The 26948-nt window shown below is 43.7% G+C and overlaps 1 protein-coding gene across 2 annotated transcripts in view; it reads right to left on the reverse strand.

Moving 5' to 3' along the window:
- Positions 1–26948, reverse strand: part of RNASEH2A (ribonuclease H2 subunit A) — an 859137-nt gene that overhangs the window by 142836 nt on the left and 689353 nt on the right. The window lies entirely within an intron of this gene.

The following is a 26948-nucleotide window of genomic DNA, read 5'->3' on the forward strand; positions in this document are numbered from 1 at the left end:
AGGAAAAGACAGAGAAAGAAAAGAGGAATGTGGCTGGGAAGAAACGGGTAGTCAGATAGCACCTAGTTTATCAGGAAAGGAAGGCTTCTGAGCAGGAGGGGTCTGTGCAGACTTAGCAGGGGAACCCTCCTACCACCCTTCTTGCCTTTAGGAGGTGGAGACTGCCTTCTAACAAAACTGGTTTTATTTGGATAGTTTCTCCGGAACTTTGGCACAGGAGGAACAAAAATATGTTTCAGGTCCTGTAATTCCTTGCATTTTCCTGCAGGGACTTGAACAAATCAGCTGCAGCAGCATCAAACAAACATTTCTTGTCTAGAGAAGCATCTATCAACTTAGCCTTAATATCATCAGACAGAGGTTGAAGCCTAACCAGGAATATCTCAACACAGAGACAAAAGCAGTAGCCTTAGAAAAAGCATCTGTTGCATCATAACTACATTTAATAGAATGGCAAGCTACTTGGGAAGAAGCCCCTAACAGAGACAATCCAGAAGTCTTTCCCTCAGAATCAGGAAGGTCAGAAATAACCTGACAAGCCTGAGAAAGGACAGCCAAAACATATCTGGTCATAAGAGTCTGATAATTAACAGCCCGAAAAGCTATGCTGGCCGAAGTATAAACCTTTTTACCCAGCCTTTCTATAGTCCTGCTGTCCTTATCAGAAGGAAGAAACTTGGTAAAAGGCAGTAATTTACAAGGTTTGTTAGATGCCACAAAAACCACCAAAGGCTCAGCAGAGAGATACTTATAAAGGAATTTGCAGTCATCAGGCACTTTATGAAACCTATCCATTTTTTTTTTTTTTTAGTAGCAGGGGCCGGAGATGCAGAAGAAAAGGCATGCAATAAAGCAACCAAAATAGGATGAACAGCAGTGGGCCTAGGAGATTCCATTTGAAGGAGTTCATAATATCTTCTCCTCACTTCAGAAACTTGGGAACAATACAATTAAAGAATTCCATCATCCTAGTAATGGTATCCCCAAAGGAAATCTCCTCAAAGGAGAGTCAGAATTAGCAGACTCCTCTTCCTCAAAGCCACAGTCCAAAGGGGAGGGAATCTGGGCAGAATAGGCCAGGGAATCCGCATCAAAATCCTCATCTTCTTTAGAGGAATCCTGATCCCTAGACCTATTGAGGGGAGAAGATAACCAAAGAGGAGCCGAACACAGACTCCCTCAGAAGGTTTCAATGCCATAACAGCATTGAATAAACCCTGCATAAAATCCTGCTAGTCACTTTGAGGGTTCACAGGGATTGGTCTCTTGCTTCTTTTTTAAAGGGATATCTGCCTTATGAAACATAGAAGGCTCCAATGCCTGCGTACACTCAATATTCATAGTCAGGACTTCCTCCCTAACCAGTATCTGAGGAACGTCCCCCCCAGGCCCTTCAGTGATAGTCAGCTATGGTTCTCGAGTGTCCAGATCGGATGCCTGCAAGGCCTCAGAGGATGTGAGAGAAGCTAGATCCATGCTGGCCTCCGAACCGGTCACGGCAGAAAAATCCATCCCAGAAACCAAATGATCCTCCAGGCTTTCACCAGCCTCAAGAGAGACATCCAGTGGAGGAGACACAGTTGAAGAATCTGACCCAACTTGTTTGGCCTTCTTCTTCGAAGATGGCTGACCCTCAGGCCGGAAAGCACCTTCCATAGCATCCTTTGCTAAAAGCTTCAGATGCTGGTTTTCAAGATAAATGGAAGGGATGAAAGACAACTACCTAAGCTCTTTGAACAAAAGCCTGACAAATAGTACAGGACGTATGGTTGTGAGAAGCTCCTAAACAAAACAAGCACTACTCGTGATGGTCTTTATGGGGACTAAGTCTTCCACACTGGCATTTACCCTTTTAGGATGACATGAAAGCCCACAATAACGTAAATGCTGTAACCAAAAAAGGATAAGCCCAAGAACCTCAACGGGGTACTAATCGAAATGGTTAGGTCAACCAGCAACCACTATAGCTCAAAACTACCACAAACCAATGTGTAAGAAACAAAAAAAATGAAAAAGTCAAATGTAGGATAAGCACTTTTGTTTTATTTAACTCAAAATTTATTCAGATCCATTTTAATCAGATCTGAAGAAGTTTGATGAGTTAAATAATATGAATGACTTTTTCATTTTTTTGTTTGTTTCTTACACTTGTGTTTGCAGTAGCTTTGAGCTATAGTCAGTGTCTCGGCGGTGCTGTCACCATCTCTCGATTCAGTGCCACACTCCTGCCTTCTTTGACACTCATGCCCAGACTGTCGCAGATCTTCTCTCACTCAAGCCATCCACCTTTTTGCTGGACATCCTCACTTCTTACCTTCTTCCTGTCGGTCCCAAATCTTCACCAGATTGCTTTTGCTGTTCTGTACATGTCCGAACCATTATAATCTGTTCTCTTTGATGTTTTCTGCAACTGGAGCTACTTTGACTTCTGCTCTTATGCCCTTATTTCTTCACCTGTCCCACAGTGTGCATCCTGCCACCCTTCTCAGGCTCTTCATTTCCATCACCTCTAGCTTCCTCATCTGCTCTGCCTTTACTGCCCAGGTTTCTGTACCATACAGTAGTATTGGTCGCACCACTGTCTTGTACACTTTACTTTTCAGCACCTTTGGCATTTTTCTGTCATTCATTACACCTGAGATTCTATGCCAGTTGGCTGCAGCCCCTCTGATTCTAGCTTTGACCTCTTCATTCAGACTTCCTTTCTCCTCAACCACCCCTCAGATACTTGAAGCCATTAACCTGTTCCACTATGTTCCTTTCTATCTCAATTCTCAACTTCTTCTGATTTCCCCAATTTGCTGCCATTACTACTGTCTTATCTGTGCTTAGTTTCATCCCACGTGCCTTCAGTTTTGCATTCCTTTCCCCTGTCCCTTGCTTAACTTCTTGCTCAGGGTCCATCTGTAATGCCACATCTTCTGCATGGAGCAAATTTGTTGATTTGTCCCCTCCAACCTATTTGCTAATGTAGTCCATCACCAGTACGAACAGCAGTGGGCAAAGAGCTGAACCCTGATGTGCACCCACTCCCACTGGGAACCCCTCTGTGAGACCAAACACTGTTCGTACTTGAGTCATTGGGTCTTTGTACATAGCCTGCACTAATTCTACTGATGTTGCTGGGACTTCGAACCACAGCAGTACTGCCCAAATCAGCTTTCTTGGGACCTTGTCATATGATTTTTCCAAGTCTATGAATGCCCAAGCTGGACTCCTCCTTCATCTCTAGCTTCTTCTCAACTATCCATCTCACAGCAAACATCGGGTCAGTTGTCTTGCATCCTGAACTGAATCCAAACTGCTGAACTCTCACCTTACATTCAACTACTCTGCATATCCGTTTATCAATCACCCTCCCCACAACTTTCATGCAATGTGACAGGAGTCTAATGCCTCTGTACTGCCCACAGTTGTGGACGTCCTTTTTATTTTCGTATACTGGCATGAGTATGCTTATTCTCCATTCATCTGGGATAAGCCTCTCTCTCCACACTGCTACAAGTACCCTCAGGAGCCATTTCCCCCCTATCACACCCAGCATCTTTTATCATATCAGTTATGACCTTATCCGAGCCTGCTGCTTTCCCTGATTTCATTTTCCTTACTGCTATTCTGACTATTTCTAGGGTGGGATCCTCTTCTTCTCTCATCATAGGCTGTGTCTGGGACAGTACAGCTTCTGTGGGGTTTTCTTTACTCAGAAGTTGCTGGAAATACTCCTTTTATCTGCCTTTGATGTCCTGTGGACTGGTAAGCAAGTTGTTGCTGGCATCCCTTATGAAGGGTATCGGACTACCTTCATCTGTCTGTCTTTGCCTTGCAACCTGATATAGTTCCTCTGTGCTACCTACTGAGTCACTTTCCAGAAGCTGGTAGAGAGCCTCCAATGCCCTGTTCTTTGCTATTACAACTCCCTTCTTAGCTTCTTTGTTATCCAACCAGTATTCCTTCCTAGTCTAATCCGTCTTTTCCATCTCCCACTTTTTCCTGCACTCCCTTCTTTTGATGACTTTCTGCATTCCACCACCAGCTTTCCTTATGTACCTTATTTCCATACCTGGCTTGGCTACATATCTGCTCTGTAGTCCTCACACACACTATTTTGAGGCACTGCCATTCTTCTTCAACTCCACCTATTTCCTCCTCTTCTTGGGGAGCTAGAGCCCTGAATAATTCCTTGACTGCTGTGTTTTCTCTCCAGTCAACTTCCAGGTCTTCAGCCTGGTCTCTGTTGACCTTTGAGCTTTCTATGACCACTGCTTGCAGGTGATTGTGGCAATCGGTGGTTTATGCTGTGGGCCAACTGTTTTGCTGGGGATGACTTTGCAATCACTGATTCTACCCCAGTGCCCTTTTCTTACTAGGAGGAAGTCCACCAGAGTTGTACAAGTTGCATGTTGGCCATTCTTGTATGCAATCTTGTGACTGCCTGTCTTTCTGAATCAAGTGTTGTCTACTATCAAGTCATTTGCCAGACAGAAGTTTAGAATGGCCTCTCCTTCTTTATTCCTGTTGCCACACTCATGTGGACTCAGGCAGTCCTATCTTGTTCTTTCTGTCCCGATATGTGCATTCAAGTCCCCCATTATCAACACCAATTCATGTTGTCCTGCTTTATCTAGTAGGTCCTGTAACTGCTGTCTGAATGCACTCTTTTCTTCACTATTACAACCCTGCTGATGGGGCATAGGCTGAGATTATGAATACTGGCTTACCATTACACTGGAGTCTGACTGCAATGATTCTGTCAAAAATTCTAATGATATCCCTTACTGCCTTCTGAAGTCTCTCTCTCACCACAATTCCCACACCATTTCTAGCCAGTCCTCCTCCTAAGTAGTAGACTCTGGATCCCAGGCTAAGTGGCTTCACTGCAATGCCCTTCCATCTTACCTCTTGGATACACAGGATGCCCAGCGCCTCCATATAATGTCATCCACTTCCAAGCTGCATTCTGTCAGGGAACCTACATTAAGTGTAGCGATTCTCAATTTATGTTTGGCAGGTTGACTGGCTTTACGTCCAGCTTTCTCTCAACACAGCTATCCCAGGTAACTCAGGCTGGGGAACTAGACACAGACCAGCCAGTAGTCTACTGACCATGGCTGCTGGTTTTATGGCGAGCACACACTGTCCAATAGGGGTACATACACTCCTCCCACCATCAGCATGGTTCCCTGGCGTAGGCCGGGCCCTCAACCCACTTATCACTGGTAACGACCAATGCCCATTTTGGCGACATTAGTCAACATGACCGAACCACCCAGAGCCATATTTTACACCATCAAGTGACTAGCCCTGCCATAAAGCGCAGTCTGTGATCCATGTTCTCCTATCTTGAGGATACTGTGCACCACAATAGATGCCCAAAGCAGTTGGTCTGTACAACTTTTCCCCCTACAGGGCACCACGTAAATTCGGTGATGCTGCTCACAGCTCCATTCATTGGAGAGTTTGAGATGGAAACACTCAGCATGTTTTTCAGAGGTGGGAGGGACCCCATAGAGAGAACATGCAAACTCCTAACAGGTACTGGCCGCATGACAGGATCAAACTTTGTACCTTGTGCACAGGAGGCGAAGACAGTACAGTTTTGTACACTTACCATAAATGTAGATGTTCGAGTGTATTCACTGTTGCAGTCATTACATTTGGGTTATCTGCTTGCAGGTAGCCCTCAGTCGGCCTGATTAACAAAGTCTTGGGTCCTGCGTCGGCTGCTGTCTCTTCTTCCATGACATCAGGTCGTCAGGGGTATAAAACATGCAGCCGACGTCATTACATCAGTTTTTCTTGCCCCAGATGTCAGGTGCCCCCCTAATGGGAAGCAATTAAATCTATAAATATACAAGGTTATACGTCAAACAAAAAAGCAAATACACCAAAAAGCTTTTAAGCGTTGAAAAGGAGAGAAGAGGTATAGCCAAACGAAGTCAGGGGGCTGGAGGGAGGGTAACCAGGACTGCAAAGTGAATACACTCGAACACCTACATTTATGGTAAGTGTACACAACTGTACTATGTTCTTCGTGTTTCATTGTTGCAGTCATTACATTTGGGTAGATTCCCAAAGTTAAGGATGGGAGGAGGAGTTTAGATAGCATTACGACCAGCTAGAAGGCCCTGCAAAACTGCAGTGGCAAAGCCAGCTCTGAATTTAGAGAAAATTTGCAAATGGTAATGCTTGGTGAAAGTATGTACAGAACTCCAGGTAGCAGCTTCTAGGATGTCCCTGGTAGGTACGCCTCTGAGAAAGGCTGTAGAGGTAGATGCAGCCCTGGTTGAGTGGGATCTGATCCCCTGTGGGATAGGTTTTCCATGGTGCTTATAGCAGAAGTGAATGCAATGGCCTATCCATTTGGAGATAGTTCACTTTGAAATAGCCTTCTCCTCTGTCCCTGCAGCAAATGTCACCAGCAGTTGTTCAGATTTCCTTTGAGGTTTAGACCTGTCCAAGTAGAATCTAAGTTGTCTGTGCACATCTAAGGAGTGCAGTATCCGTTTCCCTTTGTTCTGTGGATTAGGAAAGAAGGTAGGCAAATGAATGGACTGATTAAAGGCCACACTGGATACCACCTTTGGCATGAAAGAGGGATTGGTCCTGAGGGACACCCTGTCTGCATGAAAGATGATGAAAGGCTCCACTGCCATAATGGCCTGTAATTCAGATACTCTTCTTGCTGAAGTGATGGCTAAAAGGGAAGCTGTTTTCCAAGACAGGAATTTTAAATCTGCAGTAGCAGCTGGCTCGAAAGGAGGAAGGGTGAGTTTCTCCAATAAAATGTTAAGGTCCCAGGCTGGAGTTGAAGCTCTCCTGGGTGGTCCTAAATTTTTGGCCCCTCTGAGGAACTGCTTGGGCAGTGGAAGAGAGAAGAGGGGAGATTCTGTTATAATGAGCTGAAATGGCTGAGGCGTGAATTTTTATTAAGGAAAAAGACAGGTCCTTGTGAAGCATCTCAGTTAAGTATTGTAAAATCTGAGGTAAATTGGGCACTGCTGTGCTCATCCCTTGAGACTGGTTCCAGGCACAGAATCTTTTCCATTTTTAAGCATAAGATTTTCTAGTACTAGGCCTCCTTGCCTCTAAAATGACATCCATCACTGGTTTACTGGGGGATGGTAAAGGACAGCTTAGGTAATTAGCCAGGCTGCTAGGTTACGTGTTTGAAGCCGAGGGTGCAGAACCTGGTTCTCCTGCTGAGACAGCAGGGTAGGAGTGAGGCAGATGCATTGGGGCCAACAATGACACTGCGCAGGAGGGATACCCATGTTGGCATGGCCAGGCTGGTGCAATCAAAATCATCCTTGGTTTGTCTTGTTTTATCTTTAGTAGTACTTTGGAGAGCAAAGGCAGAGGAGGAAAGGCATACACTGATAGGTTTTTCCAGCTGAAGGACAGAGCATCCACCTTCCAAGCTTGTCTGTGGGGAGTCCTTGCACAAAATGTTTCCAATTGATAGTTCTGGTGGGAGGCAAACAGGTCTATATCTGGGCTCCCCCATTTGCTTGTCAACATGTTGAAAATCCTTGGTTCCAGTTTCCACTCGTGTGGGACCATGCTTAGTCCATCTGCCAGTGTATTTGGTTTTCCTGGCAGGAATTCAGCTTGTAGATGTACTTAGTAGCTCAAGGTTGTGTTCCACAATGCCATGGCTAGTCTGCAGAGGGGCTAAGAATGTGTACCCCCCGCTTGTTTATGTAGTACATAACAGTGGTGTTGTCCGTCTTTACCATTAATTGTCCTGGAAGAATGTGGCCCTTGAAGGTTGTCAGAGCATTCTGTACAGCTAACATTTCTTTATGAATGATGTGAAGGTGCATTTGAATTGGGTTCCATTTGCCCTGAATGCACTTCCCTGCCAGGTGCAGCCCCCCCATTCATAGTCTGATGCGTCTGTTGTTAGGGTTTGGGCGGCAGGGGGTAGTGTGAATGGTAGTCCCTTGTTTTGGTGGCAGGCCTCTGCCCACCAAAGGAACTCTAGGTGTAGACAAGGAACGATAGGAAACATTGCTTCTAGATCCTGAGAATGTTGACACTATAGGCTTTTTAGATACCATTGTAGTTTCCTCATATGCAGTCTTGCATATGGAATTAGAAGAATGCAGGAGGCCATGAACCCCAAGGCTTGTATTATTTGCCTTGCAGATAGCAGGGTTTTTGTGACCACTTGTTTGAAGTAGGTTGTCAAATGAATTTGTTTCTCTGGCGTGAGGAAAGCCATCTGGGAAGTTGTATTCAAGCTTGCTCCCAGGAATATAATTTGTTGACAGGGTACCAGGTGTGATTTCTTTTCGTTTATGGTGTACCCAGACAAGTTAGCACCCTCTGTACAAAAGCCAGATGATTCAAAAGTATGTCCTGGTTTTCTGCCTGAATTAGACAATCATCCAGGTATGGGTATATTTGAATATTTCTTTGTCTGCAAAATGCAATGACTGGAGCTAGGCACTTTGTGAATAGCCTGGGAGCAGTAGATAATCCAAAGGGCAGTGCAGAGAACTGATGGTGCGTATAGCCTACTTTGAAGCATAAGTATCTTCTGCAAGACTCCCTGATTGAGATGTGCAGGTATGCTTCCTTTAAACTTAGTGTTGCCAACAAGGCATCTTTGTTTAGCACAGGAAGCAACTGGTGAAGAGTCAGCATCTTGAATTTTGGAATCACCAAAAAGGTGTTTAGAGTAGGCAGGTCCAGGACAGGGCACCATGAATTGTCTTTTCTGGGTACCAGGAAAAATCTTGAGTATAAACCTTGTCCCTTTTTCTCTTCTGATACCAACTGAATAGCCCCTATGCTTAAGAGAGAGTACTTGCTTCTGGGCCTCTGCCCACTGCTTTGGAGGTAGATCCGGCCAACCGCTTGGAGTTGGTGACGTGTGGAAGTGAAATATGTATCCTTGGGACACTATATTTAAAGCTCATTTGTCCTGGGTAATGAGTCCCCAGTTCTTTGCATGAAGTGCAATCTTTCCCCCCAAAGGGGCAGTCAGTTGAGAAGTGCTTGGAAGTTTTAAAAAGAAGTCATTGAGGCAGTTTAACATAGGGGGGAGTTTTATTACTCCCAAATTTGGAGGTGGAGGCCCCCCCACTGCTTAATCCTGTACGTCCCCTGGGACTGAAGCCTGGGTGCTCTGCTGGATCTGGGTTTGGACTGAGAAGGTATGGAAGAGGCAGGAAAGGACCAATTCTTAGAAGGCCAATGCCTACTAAATCTTGGAGGTTGTGCTTGTAAAAAGTCTTTAACAGTTTGCATAGGTTTAGTTTTTTCCTCCATCTTTTTAAGAACTTCTTCTGCCTTGTTGCCAAACAGGTGGCCCTGATTTAAGGGAGCATCCAGTAATTTCACTTTAACATGATCTGGCAAGGATTGCTCCTTAAGCCAAGCATGCCTTCTAAGTAAAGACCCAGTTACCGCAGCCCTGCAAGATGCCTCTAGTGAATCAAAACCACACTGCAATGTATGTTTACCAACTTGTTCAGCAGAATGCATAAAAATCCTGTAAATCCTTATTTTCAGCACAATCAGGAGTCAACATCATTTTCTGTTTAAGCAATCCAATAATATGCAGTTGATACTTTAACATATGAAACTGGCAATTCAAGGCCCTAATGGCCAGAGTTGCAGAAGTGTATACCTTCTTACCCCATCTATCCAGCGCCCTGGAGTCTCTATCAGAGGGGGTAGGATTTTCAGCAGTAGTAGCTTTAATGCCCTTGGGTCCCTGTGAAATGGTTTCAGGATCCGCAGTAGGATTTTTAAAAAGGAACTTGTGAGAGTCAGGAACCCTGTAATATCTATCAGGTTTTCTGGAAGCCAGAGGTAGAGAGTCAGGGGCCATGCTAGATTCTGAAAAGGCATCATCAACAATGTCCAGTAGAGGAGGGATAGCTAAAGGAGTAAGAAATCCCTAAGCCTCTTTTTAGAATCAGAGAAATCCTGACTTTCCCAATGAAAAAGCTCCCAGAGAGTATGCAAGGTTTCACCAAAAGAGAAATCCTCTGAGGGGGAAACAGAGGGAATGGAGTCCTCTGCATCAGAATCCTCATAGGTAGATAAGGGTAAATCCTGGTCATCAACAACAAATTTCAGAATCTTGGTCAGAAGTATCATAAGCAAACTCAGTCCTAGGTCTCTTAGAGAGGGAAGGTTGGCTTCCCCTGATTAAAGTAATAAGGTCTTCAGTTATTCTTATCATTTGTTCTTTAGGCATAGAGGCCTGACCATGCGGTCTTGGCGTCAGTTTTCTAGGCATGGTTCGAGTTTTAGGCCTTGAAGAAGAAGATGGCGCCAGTTTAATATACAAGTCAGTAGGCCTGAATACACCCTCAGAAGCCGGTGCCTGCACAGTGGCTCCGGACCCATCCAAGGTAGAGACATCCGCAGGTTCCACAATTGAAGCATCTCACGGCATACCGGATTCCAAATGGGTCTCAGTAGAGGCCTGCAAATCTGAAGTAGCAGGTATCAGGGGCTGCAAAAGCACCTCACCGAGTACTGGCGAAGTGGGCGGCCTGTCTCTGTCTTTGTGTTTCTTCGGAATGTCAGTAGTCGGATGGCTTACCGAAGACATATCAGGATAATTGAACCGAGCACCAAAAAATTTAGAAGCGCAAATAAACTGACGACGGATAGTTTGTGGTTTAAATAAGGCACAAAACCGACAGCGAGGTACGTCGTGGTCAAGGCCTAGGCAAGGAACACAGTACGAATGAAAATCTTTATGAGGTATTTGCTTTCCACAAAAAATGCAATTATTTACTTTTACTGACATCGGTTTAGAGCAAGAAAACGTTTCCCCAACAGGGTACTTGGCTTTTAGTTGAAGACTTCGGTTCTGAAACTCGAAAAAGAAAATTTCAGGAGTCGGCCGACCGGCACTTGCAAACTGCTTCTGCTTCGGGCACCGCACGGCAAGAAAGACTGATGTAATGACGTCAGCTGCATGTTTTATACCCCTGACGACCTGACATCATGGAAGAAGGGACAGCAACCGATGCAGGACCCAAGACTTTGCTAATCAGGCCGACTGAGGGATACCTGCAAGCAGATAACCCAAATGTAATGACTGCAACAGTGAAACACGAAGAACATCTTAACCATTATGCCAACTGTTTAACAAAACACACACTGCCCAGCAAACTCTAGTGAAGCTTCTTCCAGTTTAAAACCCCTTCTTATCCCGCTTTCCCTCCTCAGCCTTTAACATACCTAGAGTAATTTCTCACAAAATATTTCTACAGTTCTTACAACTTCTCTACAGCTCCTTACTACAGATGCCCAGGACTATTTCTCTACTATATCATGTTCACAACTACAGAACTGTTAAGTTTCACACACATAAACTTCTTTAGTTACTATGCTGTAATCACATCTAATTTCACGTGCATGATGATACTCTTCCATTAGCTCAATTATAATAGATACAAGTTCCACTACAAGACTCAGAACATTGTATATATTATTATAAGCGCATCGTCTAGCATGTAAGTGTTCTTTCTACTCTATGTAGGTAGTTTATCTCATTTATATTTTCAGCGCTTTTTGCCACTGTAAATGCATTTTCCATTTAAGCTGCTTATTTACACTTAAGTGTTTTTGGCTTTGCAATTCAATATATTTAATGTTTTGGATATGTATATATATATATATATATATATATACACACACACACACACACACACACAATGTATATAACATATAGAGAGGAAAACAGAAACATACACATGTATATACACCTATGTATATTGCTTTGTGCGTTTGCACTTGCATTGTGGTTGAAAAAAGTCCCTGAACCAGTCTACCCAGTAGGTTAGCAAACATAAAATATCCAGGTTATAATGGTTACAAAAGGTACTGGCACATAAACAAGCAGTTGTTTCAGAGATGGCCTTGGTGATGACAACCTTGAGGAAGGTGAGACTGGCTACTGTGACTTGTAGAGAAGGCTCTCACATGCCCTGGTAAGTCTTGCCATTAAAGAGAGTACCAAAAAGGGATGCAGTGAGCCAGCCATTCAGAAATGGTCTGTTTAAAAACAGGGATGCACCTTCTACCCTTAGCAAAGGCTATGAAAACTGGTCTGATTTTCTTTCTGCTTTAATTCTTATAATCTAAAATCTGGCTTGCATATGCATACAATGTGTACAGAATCCCCCCCACCTTTTATGTGGGGTAGAACACAAAGCAGGGAGGCTAACAGCCTAATTTAGAGACACTTTCATTACCGCTTTGGACAGTAAAGCTGAAATGGTGCATAGTTTTTCCCTGTCCTGGTGAACTATGAAAAAAAGAAGTTATGTACTCATCATAATGCTCCATCTAAGTAGATATATGTTAGAAAAATATGTATTAATGTATATGTTTAGTGCTTATTAAGAAATAAGAAAGATATAATGCATTTTATTCTATTAATGTTATGACAAGAAAAATGAATTCATATGAAACTGCAAGAAGCTTTTGGAAACTGCAGTGTGCCTTTTGCAAGTTGGCCTCTGACCCCAGCAGCTGCTAGCTCAGCAAGAATTAATGTTTATGCTTCTCACAAGTGATTATCTGCTGAGTCAGGAAATTAAATGTGTGAAGTAATGAGAATCTTCTGCTCTTTTCCGCTTGAGTAATCGGCCTTGTATATGTTGCTAGATAACGCACCGGCTGCAAGGAGAAAGTGATAACATGTAACAAGAGAAATGTATTGAGAACTGTATCTACTATTATGTTCGAATTAATTTAGAACCTTGAGTGGAAACTTTTGTAAAAGGGTATTGTAACCAACCAGGTGGCTAGCAAGGCCACGTTGTTTACCAGAAAAAGTTTTTAAGCAAAATGCAGTATCAGCATTTTAGATGAATAGAATATTGTAAGCTAAAGTGATGTAAAACCCCTTGTGACTGACTACGTCAGCCTGGTGGGTTAATACTAGTAAGAAATACTATAAAAGTTGTGTTCTTCCTGTTTCATTCAGACAAAATTCTGTACTTGTACGTTTTTTGCCTCCTGGTATACACTAGTAAAGAACCTGAACCTCCTGTGTATTGATCTTTTTATTACAGTATTTTTTCATTTCACAGATTGGTCCTTCGGACTGGAATCCCTCAGAAGCTGCGGATCAGAGCGTAGCGGTAGTCGAAGACTGCATGCAGGGGAAGATACCGAAATGGTTCTTCTTGAGTGAAAAGACCTCCGACTGAAATGTCGTTTAAAGAGGCTGGCCACTTTCTGATCTGTGGCTGAAGAGCGGATCTCCACTTCGAACTGCGACTGCTCAATACCGGAGGCTCATGTAGGGAGACTTTTCGCCTTTTTTTCTGTTTTAGATCAGGGACTAGGTTACAGTAAATATTGTTTTTTTTTGTCAGATTTGTCATACAGATCAGGGACAAGAAAAATTACTGTTTATTTAGTCCTAGATCAGGGTAACAGAATAAGGTAGGCAGTTATTCTAGATAAACTGTGAAAGGAACTGAAGTTGTGGTACCATGTGGTAAAAGGGTTACGTAACATTTATTAACATGGGAAATCAGTGCACTAAAACATCGCGAGACCTGCCCCTAACCGAAGACGCAAAATATATGCAACTACAACGTGCAGATAATGTTAGATATTATGCAAAATGGGTTAACAAATATGAATTTGATGGGAACTTAGAGAAAATCTTCGCTTGTTAAACTTCTTAAACAGCTTAAAAGTGATACAAAAGGTCAGGCAAGAAAACAACGACAATTAGGCATTCCTCAGGCACACAGGTGGATTGAGGAAGCAAACCGTAGGGAACAAAAGAGTAATAATTCAAAGGCATTGTTTTTAGACAACGAAGATAATAATATAGTAGTAGCAATGGCTCCTCCCCCCCCACTCCCTTTTTCAGGATATGAAGCGGGTGGACAAGCTGGTCCACCTCCGCGGTATCCTGATGTCTCAGTGAAACCAAAATTGTTTGTTAGAGATCCCACTGAAACTAGGTCCCGAACACGTAAAACACAGGGGGACATAGAATCGTATCAAATGGAGAGAAATTTACAAGCTGAGAGTGAGGAAGAAATATGTCCACTTATAGAGGTACCAAATCCTCAGGCAGGATAGGTTGGACAGGACCCAACCCTCTTGGTATATAGGCCATGGACACCGGAGGATATCCGGAAGGCTACTGAGGAAATTCCCCATCCAAAAGTTAATTTTACAAAATTTCTAGAAGATTTACAAGGCATGAGGTTAAGTTACCACTTAAATGGGGAAGAAGTAGAAAAAGTAGTTAGACAAATTGTAGGTCCAGATTGGCACATGATTTGTGGCACCTGGACTCCTCGTAATGCAGAATTTAAGCCACTCCCACATAGTGACGCAGAACTTGATAATAGAGTAAAAGGCCTTACAGACCAAATCTCTGAGAAATGGAAACCTAGAGCAGACTTGACTTGTATTAATCAATGCATACAGCATGAAAATTAAACAGTAGATGGGTACTATGCCAGATTATTAGAATGTTTTAATAACCATAGCGGTATGACAGTTCCCGAAAATCAGACAAATGATTCCCCGTATGAACAACAATTGAAAAATGCATTTTTAAAAGGCTGCATTGCACCTATTAGTAGCTTCATTACGAAGCATATGATAGATCATCGAACAAGTAGGTTACAAGCCTTACTTGAATATGCTAGACATGCTGAAAGACATTTTAACAGCAAAAAGAAAAAGAAAGCGCAAGTCTTCACTGCTGAAGACAAAGCTGAAGTTTATGTATTAAGTTTGGTAAAAAGGGTAAGAAAAATGCACAGGGAAATAAACAGTCTGACAAACGGTCAGAGGACTTTGAAGAAAGAAAAAAAGAGAGGTGAATGCTTTAAGTGCGGGAAGAAAGGACATCTAGCTAGGGATTGCAAACAAAATAAGAAGGTAACCACAGAGGATAAGGGAGATGAGGACTGACTATATGATGGTGAAGATACACCATACGAGAGTCAGAAATCATCGGGAGAAGACAATAAAGAGAGGACAAATGTAAATGTGATAGAAGGAGTAGAGGAAGTGCAAGTAGACATGGAAGATGAAGAAAATGAGGTTTTAGATTTAGCATTATTGAGCCTAGAGCTCTACCTAGCAAACACAAAACCGGAAGTTACACTTCTGGTGGAGGGGAAGGAAGTTAAATTCCTGTGCGATTCAGGTGCGTCACGGACTCTGATACACTCCTCCAAGTTACCGGAACATTCAGAATCACCTGATTATATATTAGTAAAAGCTGCAAATGGACAGCTATACCGGGAACCACTTTCCCATGATATAGCAATAACTGACCCTGTTTCAGGGATGACTCAAAGGAGTAAAATTGTTGTTTCTGCAAAATGTCCAGTGAACCTATTAGGTAGGGACCTTATGCAGATATTTGGCATAGCAGTAGTTCAGACTATGCAGGGTATGGAGGCACAGCGACAAATGGATACTTTTGTGGTGCGATCAGAGGGTGAGACTTTTTACTGGTACAGCCAGGACTTAGTTACGACTGGTCCAGGGGCAGTGACCGAGGAACTGATGAACGTAGCCATCAGTAAATCTCCCTCCCTTGACACTGACAGACAGCATTTGTTGCATTGCACTCTGTATTACTGTAGCACACCAGGACCTGATCAGGAATATGAGCAAGAATTGTTCAGAAATCATGCAAACAGATTAGTGTTACGTAATCTGTACTGGGATACTGAGGGAAACAGTGTTGTTAGCTGTTCATTACCTCAAGAATTCCTTGCACTATACAAATCTAATCGATTACCATATGTCAGTTTAACTAAGAACAAAAATGTAAAATGGGCAGACCTAGGGGAAAAGGTAACGAGATGAGAGAAACAAACTGATTTAGAATTATCAGAGCAGGGAATACAGAAACAAAAACTGAATTGGCTAACACAGGCACACCCAGCTGTACACTTGCAGTCTAGCGAGGACAGCTGATTAGCATTCTTATTAGAAGAAGAGGAGAAAGCCTTATGTAACATACCAAAGATTCTTTGGTCAACAGGCAAGTCAGATGTAGGACTTATTCGAACTGCAGGACCAGTTACTATTACACCAAAGTCAGCATTTAGACCACAGAAGAGACAATATCCTTTGAGAAAGGATGCAGAGATAGGAATCAAACCTATAATAGCAGCATTACTTGGAGAAGGAGTACTGGTAGAATCTCCTGATTCACCATGTAATACACCCCTATTTCCTGTTAAAAAGGCAAACGGGGAATGGCGTATGGTTCAGGACTTACAAGCTGTAAATAATGCAGTAATACCTAGAGCACCTGCAGTGCCAGATCCACACACTTTGTTAAATGATTTGAAACCTCACCAGAAATATTTCTCTGTGGTAGATATCAGCAATGCTTTCTTTTCAATACCTATACATCCTGATAGCCAATATTGGTTTGCATTTACATTTCAGGGGAAAAGGTGTACCTATACTCGACTACCACAGGGATATTGTGAGAGTCCAACAATATTCGCACAAGAAATGGCTAGTAATTTGGCGGGATTCACCCCACCGGGGGTAGTCAAATTCTACTTTATGTAGACGACATCTTGCTAGCAGCCCTCACACAGCAGCAATGCAGGGAGGATACCATAGCACTGTTACAATTCTTAGCAACACAGGGACATAAAGTAAACAAAAGCAAACTACAGCTTTGGAGAAAACAAGTTAGATACCTAGGATATGTAATATCCAAAGAAGGTAGAATACTAGATGAGGATAGAAAAACATCGATTTTACAAGCACCCAAACCAGCGACCAAGAAGGAAATTATGTCCTTCCTGGGAACAACTAACTTCTGCCGGAGTTGGATACCAAACTATGCTTTGGAATCTGTTCCACTGGCCGACCTCATATACAAAAAGCCGATGGCAGCACAGGATTTATTACAATGGACACCGGAAGCAGAAATAGCTTTCTGCAGGTTGAAGCAATTGATAGCTTCTTCATTAGTCTTAGGACTACCAAACTATCATAAACGTTTCTTTCAAACTGTAGACTGTAAGCAAGGATATATGACATCAGTGTTGACACAACAACATGGGGATAAGCAACGCCCCATAACTTACTATTCATCACAGTTAGACCCAGTGGCGCGATCCTTGCCCCACTGTGTACAAGCAGCAGTCGCAGCTGCAATGGCAGTACAGGCTTCAGCCTCAGTGGTGTTATTCCACCCTCTCACATTGAGTGTGCCTCATGCAGTTGCGATAATTTTACTGCAAGAAAAAGTAGCATATCTCTCTCCTGCTAGACACCTTTCCTGTATGACTATACTGTTGAGCCAACCTCATATGACAACTGAACGATGCACAACATTAAATCCATCAACTTTGCTCCAAACTCCTGCGGATGGCACACCACACAGTTGCCTGCAGGAAATTGAGCAGAAAACCTTACCCAGATAAGATCTCACGGATATTCCCTTGGATAAGGCCGAGGTGACATATTACGTGGACGGCTCATGCAGAAGGGGCCCTACAGGGAAAAATCTAGTGGGGTATGCAATAGTTACAGACACTGAAACCTTAGAAGCCCAATCCTTACCACATAACTTGTCTGCACAAGCAGCAGAATTGATTGCCTTAACACAAGCTTGTACCTTAGCAAAAGACAAATGTGTAAACATATATACTGACAGTCAGTATGCTTTTTCTACTGTACATGTTTTTGCACAGCAGTGGAAAAATAGAGGGATGATAACATCTAGTGGTAAACCAATTAATCATGCGCAATTTATTTTAGAATTGTTAGAATCTATTCAGTTACCTACTAAAGTAGCTATTTGCAAATGCGTAGCTCATACGAAACAGCAGGACAGAATTTCAAAAGGTAATGCGAGAGCTGACGCAGCTGCGAAACAAGCAGCTTCAGACTCAGAAAATAGAAGTTATGTACCTACCATAACGTTCCATGTTAGTTGTCTTCTTCTCGCCTTCTTTCTTGCTGGATGGGTTCGGAGCCGATCCTCGGCTCCGACTCGGCCACTCTAAAAGCTCGAGAGTTAGTTCCACCGGCTCGAGGCTCCCCTTATATCCCACAATGCTAGGCGATAATACCTCAGATCTCGTTTGTAAGCTAGGCCCAGCCAGGAAAAATCCAGATACACTGGAAAGGGGAAACCCACCTCTATAAAGTGACAGAAAGAAGGTGACCTAAAACCTGATGAGTGAATATATACATATCACAGTATATACATAAAAACAAATAGAGGTGGTAAGAAGAAAAAGGTCACAATCAAACTCCTCTAGGTCTGTCCAGGCTAGGGGGAAGGAGGGTGGGACGTAAGAAAGAAGGTGAGAAGAAGACAACTAACATGGAACGTTATGGTAGGTACATAACTTCTATATGTTAAGTTGTCTATCTCGCCTTCATTCTTGCTGGATGGGACCGTCCTAGCACCTTGTCCCGGTGGCCTATCGGAACAGACTCTTGAGTACAGTGGAACCAAAGTTGGCTCTGTGTCTAGAAGCTAAATCCAACTTATAGTGAGAAATGAAAGTATGAGGAGTAGTCCAAGTAGCTGCAGCACAAATCGTATCAATAGGCAGCCTGTCTTGGAAAGCTATGGAAGTAGCCAAAGCTCTAGTTGAATGAGCCTTAGGTTTGTTTGGTAACTTTTGATGCCTGATCTCATAAACAAAAGAAATCAAAGATGTAAGCCATCTGGAGAGAGATACTTTCGAAACTGGAAGGCCCTTTCTGCCTTCTGCATAAGAAACAAACAGTTGGTCAGACTTTCTGATTTGTTTGGTCCTGTCTAAGTAATACCTTAATTGTCGATGAACATCTAGCCAATGTAATTTTTGTTCTGACCTATTAGAATAGTTAGGAAAAAACACAGGAAGGTCAATGTTTTGATTTAGGTTTGCCGGAGAGGCTACTTTGAGTAAGGAGGATGGGTTGGTACGTAAGGATACCCTATCCTTATGAAACAAAAGATAAGGGGATCGACTACAGAGTGCATGAAGTTCAGAGACTCTTCTAGCCGAAGTAATGGCTACCAAAAAGAGTGTTTTCCAGGATAGCAATTTCATCGAACACGAAGCCGCAGGTTCAAAAGGGGGAAGAATCAAAGATGTCAGAACCAAGTTAAGGTCCCAAGAAGGAGGAGGATTTCTAATAGGAGGCTTGAGTAGAAAAACTCCCTTCAAAAAGGCTTTGCAAAGTTTGTGAGACATGATGGCAGACTCTGAGATTCCAACATGAAAGTTAGATATAGATGCCAATTGGACCTTAAGAGTAGAAGGAGACGAACCTGAATGGAAAAGTTTGGCCAAGAAATCAAGGACCGATTGAATAGAAGCAGTGAAAGGGTCTATGTTCCTTCCCTGCACCCAAAAGGAAAAACGTTTCCACTTACTAAGATAAATCTTCCGAGTGGAGGTTTTATGGGAAGCTATTAAAATATCTCGAACTGAGTGAGATATTAGAGGAAGCCTGGCTAGGGTTGGAATTGGAGGAACCATGCAGTGAGGTTCAGAGAGGGGAGGGAGCGATGTAACTGACCCGACTGATGGATCAAAAGATCTGGAACTGGGTCCAGATGCCAGGGTTGCTCCAGCAGAAAACGGTGTAGAAAAGGGAACCAAACCTGTCGAGGCCAGTATGGAGCAATGAGGATCATGGAAGCTTTCTGAGCGATGGCTTTCTGTATCAATTGAGAAATCAGTGGGAAGGGAGGAAAGGCATACAGAAGTCCCCGGGGCCAATCTTGGACTAGAGCGTCTCTGCTGGGATGGCCTGGTTGGGGAAAGAGTGTGAAAACATTTTTGCACTTGCTGTTTTGGGGAGTAGCAAAAAGGTCGCAGCAAGGCTGGCCCCACTTTAGAAAAACTTTCTCCAACACTGAATTTTTCAGAGACCACTCGTGAGGCATGAGAATAGCTCTGCTCAATTTGTTCGCAATGACATTGGACTTCCCGGGAATGTGCGTTGCTATCAGAAACCGCTGAGAAGAAATCGCCCATTGCCACAGTCTGAGTGCCTCTCAACATAGGGGGTAGGATCTGGTTCCGCCTTGTTTGTTGATATACCACACTACAGACATAATTGTCCGTCTGAATTACTATCGTTCCTGTCGGAAGAGAGTCTTGAAGGGCCTGCAACGCTAAAAGCACTGCTCTCATCTATAGAACATTTATATGCAAGTGGCATTCGTAAGGTTGCCATATGCCCTGGACCGTCCTGCCCTGATAATGCCCCCCCCACCCGATCAGGGAGGCGTCCGTTGTCAGAGTAGCAACCGCAGGGGGAGGAACAAAGGGTCTTCCTAAGAAGAGCTGGGGGGATGTAATCCACCAAAAAAGGTGATTCCTGCATGCTTGAGTTATCACAATGGTGTGGGACATCAGAAGTTGTTGGTATGACCATTGTGTGAAGAGCATCCATTGTAAGATTCTCATGTGAAATCTGGCTAATAGAAGAGGGATAGCAGCTGCCATGATCCCTAGAACTTTCAGGACCAGTCGGGCTCTGATTTTGTTGCTGTGGAGGAGAAGAGAGACCTGTTTGTGTATGTCTGCTATCCTCTGGTCTGTGAGTCTGGCTGACATGCTGACTGTGTCTAGATTTGCACCTATGAAGGTAATAGCACGACAAGGCGACAAAACAGACTTTTCGCAATTTATTGAGATACCTAGCTTTCGACATGTGCGAAAAGTGTAGTCTCTGGCAAGTAGAAGATGCTTGGTGGGGCTGTAAGGAGCCAGTCGCCTAAGTATGGAAACACCTGGAATCCCTGACGTCTCAGATGAGAGGCTACCACTGCCATGCATTTGGTAAACACCGGGGCTGTGGTGAGTCCAAAGGGCAGGGCTCTGAATTGAAAATGACTGGTTCCCAACCTGAAGCGGAGAAATCTCCTGGAGCGTCTGTTCATTTTTATATGATAGTACGCATCCTGGAGGTCTATAGAGCACATCCAGTTGTCCTTTCCCAATAGGGGTAGGATGGACTGCAGGGTGACCATCCGGAACTTTGTTTTCTTGACAGACTTGTTCAAGTTGCTGAGATCCAAAATTGGTCTCCAGTCCCCTGTTTTCTTTGGAACCAAAAGGAATTTTGAGCAGATTCCGGATCCTTGCTGGTCTGCTGGAACTGGTTGAATGGCTCTTTTTGCAAGCAACTTTGAAATTTCTAACACTGCTTGCTTCCTTTGAGCGGGTGGAACATTTGGCAGGGACTTTTTTGATGGTTTTGGAACGCGAAAGAAAGGGATGGAATAGCCTTCGGAAATGATAGACTGTACCCACTTGTCTTGAGTTATGGATCGCCAGGCTTCTGGGTACAGTGATAATCTTCCCCCGACTGCCTCCGAAGGTGGACAGACGGGCAACACCTCAGGGATGTTGAAAGGGCTTGTCAGAAAAGGTTTCTCGATTGCCCTGGTTATGCGGACCCCCCCCCCCGCCTCTAGGGCGGCGTCTACCATTATTGTTCCCCCCTCTGCCTCTAGAGGGGAACCGACTCTGTGCGTCAGGCAAAGTTCCTTGAGATTGTTTGCGGAACCACATCTTTCCACCCTTCTGGCCCTTGGGGTAAGGCCTAGAAGGAGTAGAAAAACGGACTCCGACGGCAGAAAGTTTTGCCATCAGTCACGCACCTTGTCAGGGTTTCTTTCACTTGTGGACCAAAAAGAGACGATCCATCAAACGGGAGTTAGTGAAAGACGTCTTGAAAGGGTTCGCAAAATTGCATACCCGCATCCAGGCATGTCGACGTAAGGCCACGCCTGTACCTGCAGCTCTGCTCGCTCCATCAGCCGCATATGAAAGGAGGCGCATGGAGGAGTTAGCTATCGAATTGAGGGTAGCCAGCTGAGCGTTCATCTTATCCTGAAAACCCGCAGCTGTTGGATCCTTTAACATCTCACTCGCTTCCTTGATCAAGTCTCTCTGAAGACGAGTGAAATGACAGAGGTAGTTCAGCGAACGCATAGAAAAGGTCGCTGACGAAAACATCCGCTTCCCGTACCTATCCATAGACCTAGATTCCTTGTTAGGAGGATGGACAGGCACTGAAGGATCAGCTAGTTCCTTCTTGGTGGCAGCAGCCACCACCATAGCATCCACAGAAACTCCTTTAGTCAAAAATTGTTTGTCTGCTGGTGCCATAATAAACTTTGAAGGTCGCCTGGGGGTGGGGTCCACAGAGTCAGGAGCCGTCCAGGCCTTTTTTGATACCACCTGCATGAGGGGGTCAAAGGGGGGGGGGCACCCAGGAGGTGGAAGGGCGAGAGCCGAACGCCTCAAGATACACGGATTCATCCTCTGAAGGGTTGAGGGCTGGCCAATTCCCCCTCTGTTTTAAGATCTCCAGGATGTCTGCAAAGGAGACATCTTCAGAGGGGGAACGGGGGGAACCTTCAGAATCCTCTAAATCCGTATCAGAGGTGACAGACTCAGGTGAGTCTATGTGCTTCCTCTTGCACTTTCTCTTCCTAGGGGGCTCTCCTGCCAATTCAGGAGAGGCCTCGAAGGAGGAGATCCCACTGGGGACTCTTGAGGAGCTGGCTCTCTGCGATCCGGGATGAGGGAGTGAGTAGAAATTACCTGAGGCACCGAGGAGGGAGGGGCGGACGGAGCAGACTGTGGAGTTGAACCAGGTTCCAACACACTCCGCATGACCTCGAAGCACCCCTGTCAGGCAGAGCCAGAGGTCTCCGCTCCAGCTGAAAACCTCCCTCGGCACCGACAGTGATGGCTCCGAGGCCGATGTCGGAGCCGAACTCACCAGCCAAGCACCGAGAGGAGAGCGGGTCGGACAAGGGTCCGATGCCACTCACCCCTCGAGCCGACGAGGGAAGTCGCGCCGAGATTCCTCCAAGGAAGAAATCGGAGCAGACGACGCCGAAGATAATTGTATCGGCTCCGACGCTGCCACAGTCTCGGTCCAACGCCTCGCCCAACTCAAAGGAGTCGGAGGAGGAACATTTGAGTAATAGGGTTAAGCATCGACTGATGAGTCGGGCTCTGAAGCATTTGGGCCAGTGCCTCGGACTTAAGAAGTCGACTCACCACCCTCTGAAGGTCATGATCTGAAAGTCTCGGCGACCTAGAGGAGTGAGACCTATGGCTCGTTCAGACAGCAAGGGAGATGCTGGAGCCGAATGAACGGAGCCAAGAGACGGTGACCTAGACCTCTTCTAGTTGTCGGTTCCGATAACCTTATCGGAGCCGACTCAGTGATTTTAATACCTGCCCGCCGGAGCCGAGGAAACAGAAAGTGTTGAGCCTCATCGGCTCCAGCCGAGCCGATGCTGTAGCAGACTCAAGCCCTAGGTGTCGACTCAGAAGCTGGAGCGACCTAGTAGGCTTGGAGGGTTTCCGAAGATAGAGTCGGGGACCCTCAGGTTTCAATAAGCCTCGTAAGATAAGCTTATTTTTCTTTCCTGCAGGACTCTAGGGCTGAAGCCATGGCAAACAGCACAAGAGTCCTGCAGCAAAGGTCCCAGGCAGTACAGAAGTGTGACCGTCTGTCAGAGACATCTTCTGACAGCACGAGTCACACTTCTTAAAGCCTGAGACCTTTGAATCCTTAGACATTACTAAAATATAAGTGTAATCACCACACACACAAACACACCGATTACACTATCCAATATAAAATTTAAATTAAACTAATAAATTTAGTTTTAAATTTCTATTTATTTTGATCCCTACAAAACAACACACATACACTTAAGTAGTAAAGAGGGAATGGAAGGGCCCGAAGGCCTAAGGAAAGAACTCCTAAGTTCTTGAGGTAAAAAGAGTGGAGAAACTGGAGGGAATGGATAAAAAACTATTTAACTTTGAAAATTATGAATAAAGAGTAAATTAAAGGGGGTAAAACTAAGTTTTAGATTGCTCTAAACTAACTAACCTGAAGCCGGTTGGAACAACACACCTCGATCGCTGTAGCGGCAAACGAGATCTGAGGTATTATCGCCTAGCATTGTGGGATAGAAGGGGAGCCTCGAGCCGGTGGAACTAACTCTCGAGCTTTTAGAGTGGCCGAGTCGGAGCCGAGGATCGGCTCCGAACCCATCCAGCAAGAATGAAGGCGAGATAGACAACTTAACATCTTTACTTTTAGACGAGGAATTACAACCCTCTAAAATTTTGGACCTAGAAATGTTAAAAACGATGCAGACGCTTACTACAAAAGCAGAGAAACAAAAATGGGAAAAACGAGGAGCAATCCTTGAAAACGTGCTGTACATCTCCAAAGAGAAAAAAAACAATTTTGCCGTCTAATTTGTTTAGATATGCAGCTTTGTTGAGCCATGGGCAGCGCCATGTCTCAACAGGGGGGATGGTACAGTTAGTAAACCGAATATTCCAAACATATGGATTCACAAATTACACAAAAAAATTTTGTGCGGCATGTCATATTTGTAACAAACATCATGCACAAGGGGCATTTAAACCTAAACAAGGAAGTTTTCCTACACCGCCATATCCGTTCCATACTATTTGTATGGATTTTATAGAATTGAGCAAATGTGATAACAAAAAGTACTGCCTTTTCATTGTAGATATGTTTTCCAAATGGGTGGAAGCCTTTCCGACTAAAAACCCGGATGCAACAACAGTGGCAAAAGCTCTCATAAAGGAGATTATTCCTAGATTTGGCATACCGGAAAGGATCTATAGTGACACTAGTACACATTTTGTGAATCAGACCACACAGCAATTGGGACGCTTCTTTGGGATTTCCCTTAAGAACCATTGTGCTTATCACCATCAGTCTGCAGGACTGGTGGAGAGGCACAATGGAGTCCTTAAGAACAAACTCAGGAAGTTAGTCAATGAAACCCAAAAGAACTGGGTGCACTGTCTGCCTCTGGCGCTGCTGAGTATGCGAGCAGTTCCAAATGCAAAGAGTTTAACTCCTTTTGAAATGGTGTTTGGGAGGGCATATTATGTACCTCAGTGGAAAGCTCTCATGCCTGCAGACCAGGAGGCTGATAGTTCACTAGCTAGTTATATGAGGAAACTGTTAACAAATAACTCTCTCTTGCAGTTTAACTCTTTTTCAGATAAAGAACAGATCAGACCATTGGAAGCGGTAAAGAACTTTCAACTTGATAAAAACATTGTAACTGTTACGCAACAAGAACAAAATGGCCAAAGATAAGAATGCAGACCAACCTCAGAAATGTTGCATAATCATATTATTGAGCGTACACTTGACTGTACTTTTGACAATTTTCTTTTTGTTGTGGTTTTGTTGTGGTTTTTTCATTTCTCAATCACACAAGTAAAACTGGATAAACGTGATGAGACATCCATAGACTGGCATCCAAACTTTAACACATACCTAACAATTAAACATGTATATGCTGAGACTATGAACATTTCAAACTGCTGGGTTTGTACAGCTATACCAACTGCATATGGAGGACTACTAATGTCCACTGTTCCTTTAGGGATCAATGAGACTTGGGAGAATTTGCTTTTTGACACAGGAACTGTGAGATCATAGGATAAAATAGCATTGTATTTACCTGTTACACAAAAAGGGATTGTGTGTTTTTTCAAGAATGATACTCTCCAGGTGGTCTGGAGTAACTAACATCACAATATCTTATAAATGTTATATTAACACTAAAAGTGGGGGTACTGTTTGCAATACTAACTGATTCATACCTGAACTCAATGAAAACGACATTGAATGAAGTACAAAGAAATCCTGTTTTGATTAAACAATTGTCAATCATAGATAAGAAAATGTTTCATGCAGGGCTAGTGTGTATTAGCACTAAAGTTGAAAACTGTTATTTTGTGTGTGGGAAAAAGGCATACAAATGGTTACCTGAGAATTGGTCCGGCAATTGTTTTTTGGGCTACCTGGTTCCGGCCATATGACACACAGCAGAATTACCTCTGGGTAAAATACGGAACGTGAGAGATGTTTCCAAGAAAACCAAACATCCAATCGAGAAACCTATGAATCCAGTATGGCGAGTTGAAGCAGGTTGGAAAGACCATAATTCTGTGAAGGACAAAGACAAATTGACTCATATGGACTTGAGTGACAGTGTTATAACTTGGGCAGGTATACTCCCAGCGTATGGTGCAGTCAAATCGATTTGGGAGTGGAGAAAACTGTCGAAACTTCTCGAAGTAATGAGTAATGCAACCTTTTCTACTCTTGAATTAGTGGCTGATGAACTGAATGCCATGAGAACTGTTGTGTTGCAAAATCGGATGGCTCTTGACTTCACCCTAGCGGCGAGAGGTGGTACATGCTCGCTTATCAAAGAAGAATGCTGTACATATATTCCAGATAATAGACATGAAATTGATAACCATCTGGAGGTGATTCAGCAAGTGTTGGCCATGATCAAACCAGGCCCAAACCCTCTGACGGATTTTTTCCAGAATCTGTTTGGGGGGTGGGGTTCCATCCTAATGAACATTCTGATTGCCATTTGTGTGGGTTTACTCCTATTAGGAGCATGTGCTTGTTGTGGAATCCCCTGCATGAAAAGATTAATTAAAGATTTTATAGATATGTCTGTCTCTGAAACCTTGTATCAAGACATTGAACTTGAGGAATTGGTTCCAAATGAAATTCTTCTTGAAGTCTAACCTGAATGACTCTCTTAACTGCAAGTCCCAAGTGGAAGAGGTGAGGAGAAGAAATAAAAATCGTTTAAACTTCTGAGAATATAATAAAAAGTATTAACAGGGGGGAAAATGTTAGAAAAACATGTATTAATGTATATGTTTAGTGCTTATTAAGAAATAAGAAAGATATAATGCATTTTATTCTATTAATGTTATGACAAGAAAAATGAATTCATATGAAACTGCAAGAAGCTTTTGGAAACTGCAGTGTGCCTTTTGCAAGTTGGCCTCTGACCCCAGCAGCTGCTAGCTCAGCAAGAATTAATGTTTATGCTTCTCACAAGTGATTATCTGCTGGGTCAGGAAATTAAATGT

This window comes from Protopterus annectens, chromosome 9.part0 (genome assembly GCF_019279795.1).
Source record: "Protopterus annectens isolate FY-2018-M chromosome 9.part0, PAN1.0, whole genome shotgun sequence".
Lineage (NCBI taxonomy): Eukaryota > Metazoa > Chordata > Ceratodontiformes > Protopteridae > Protopterus > Protopterus annectens.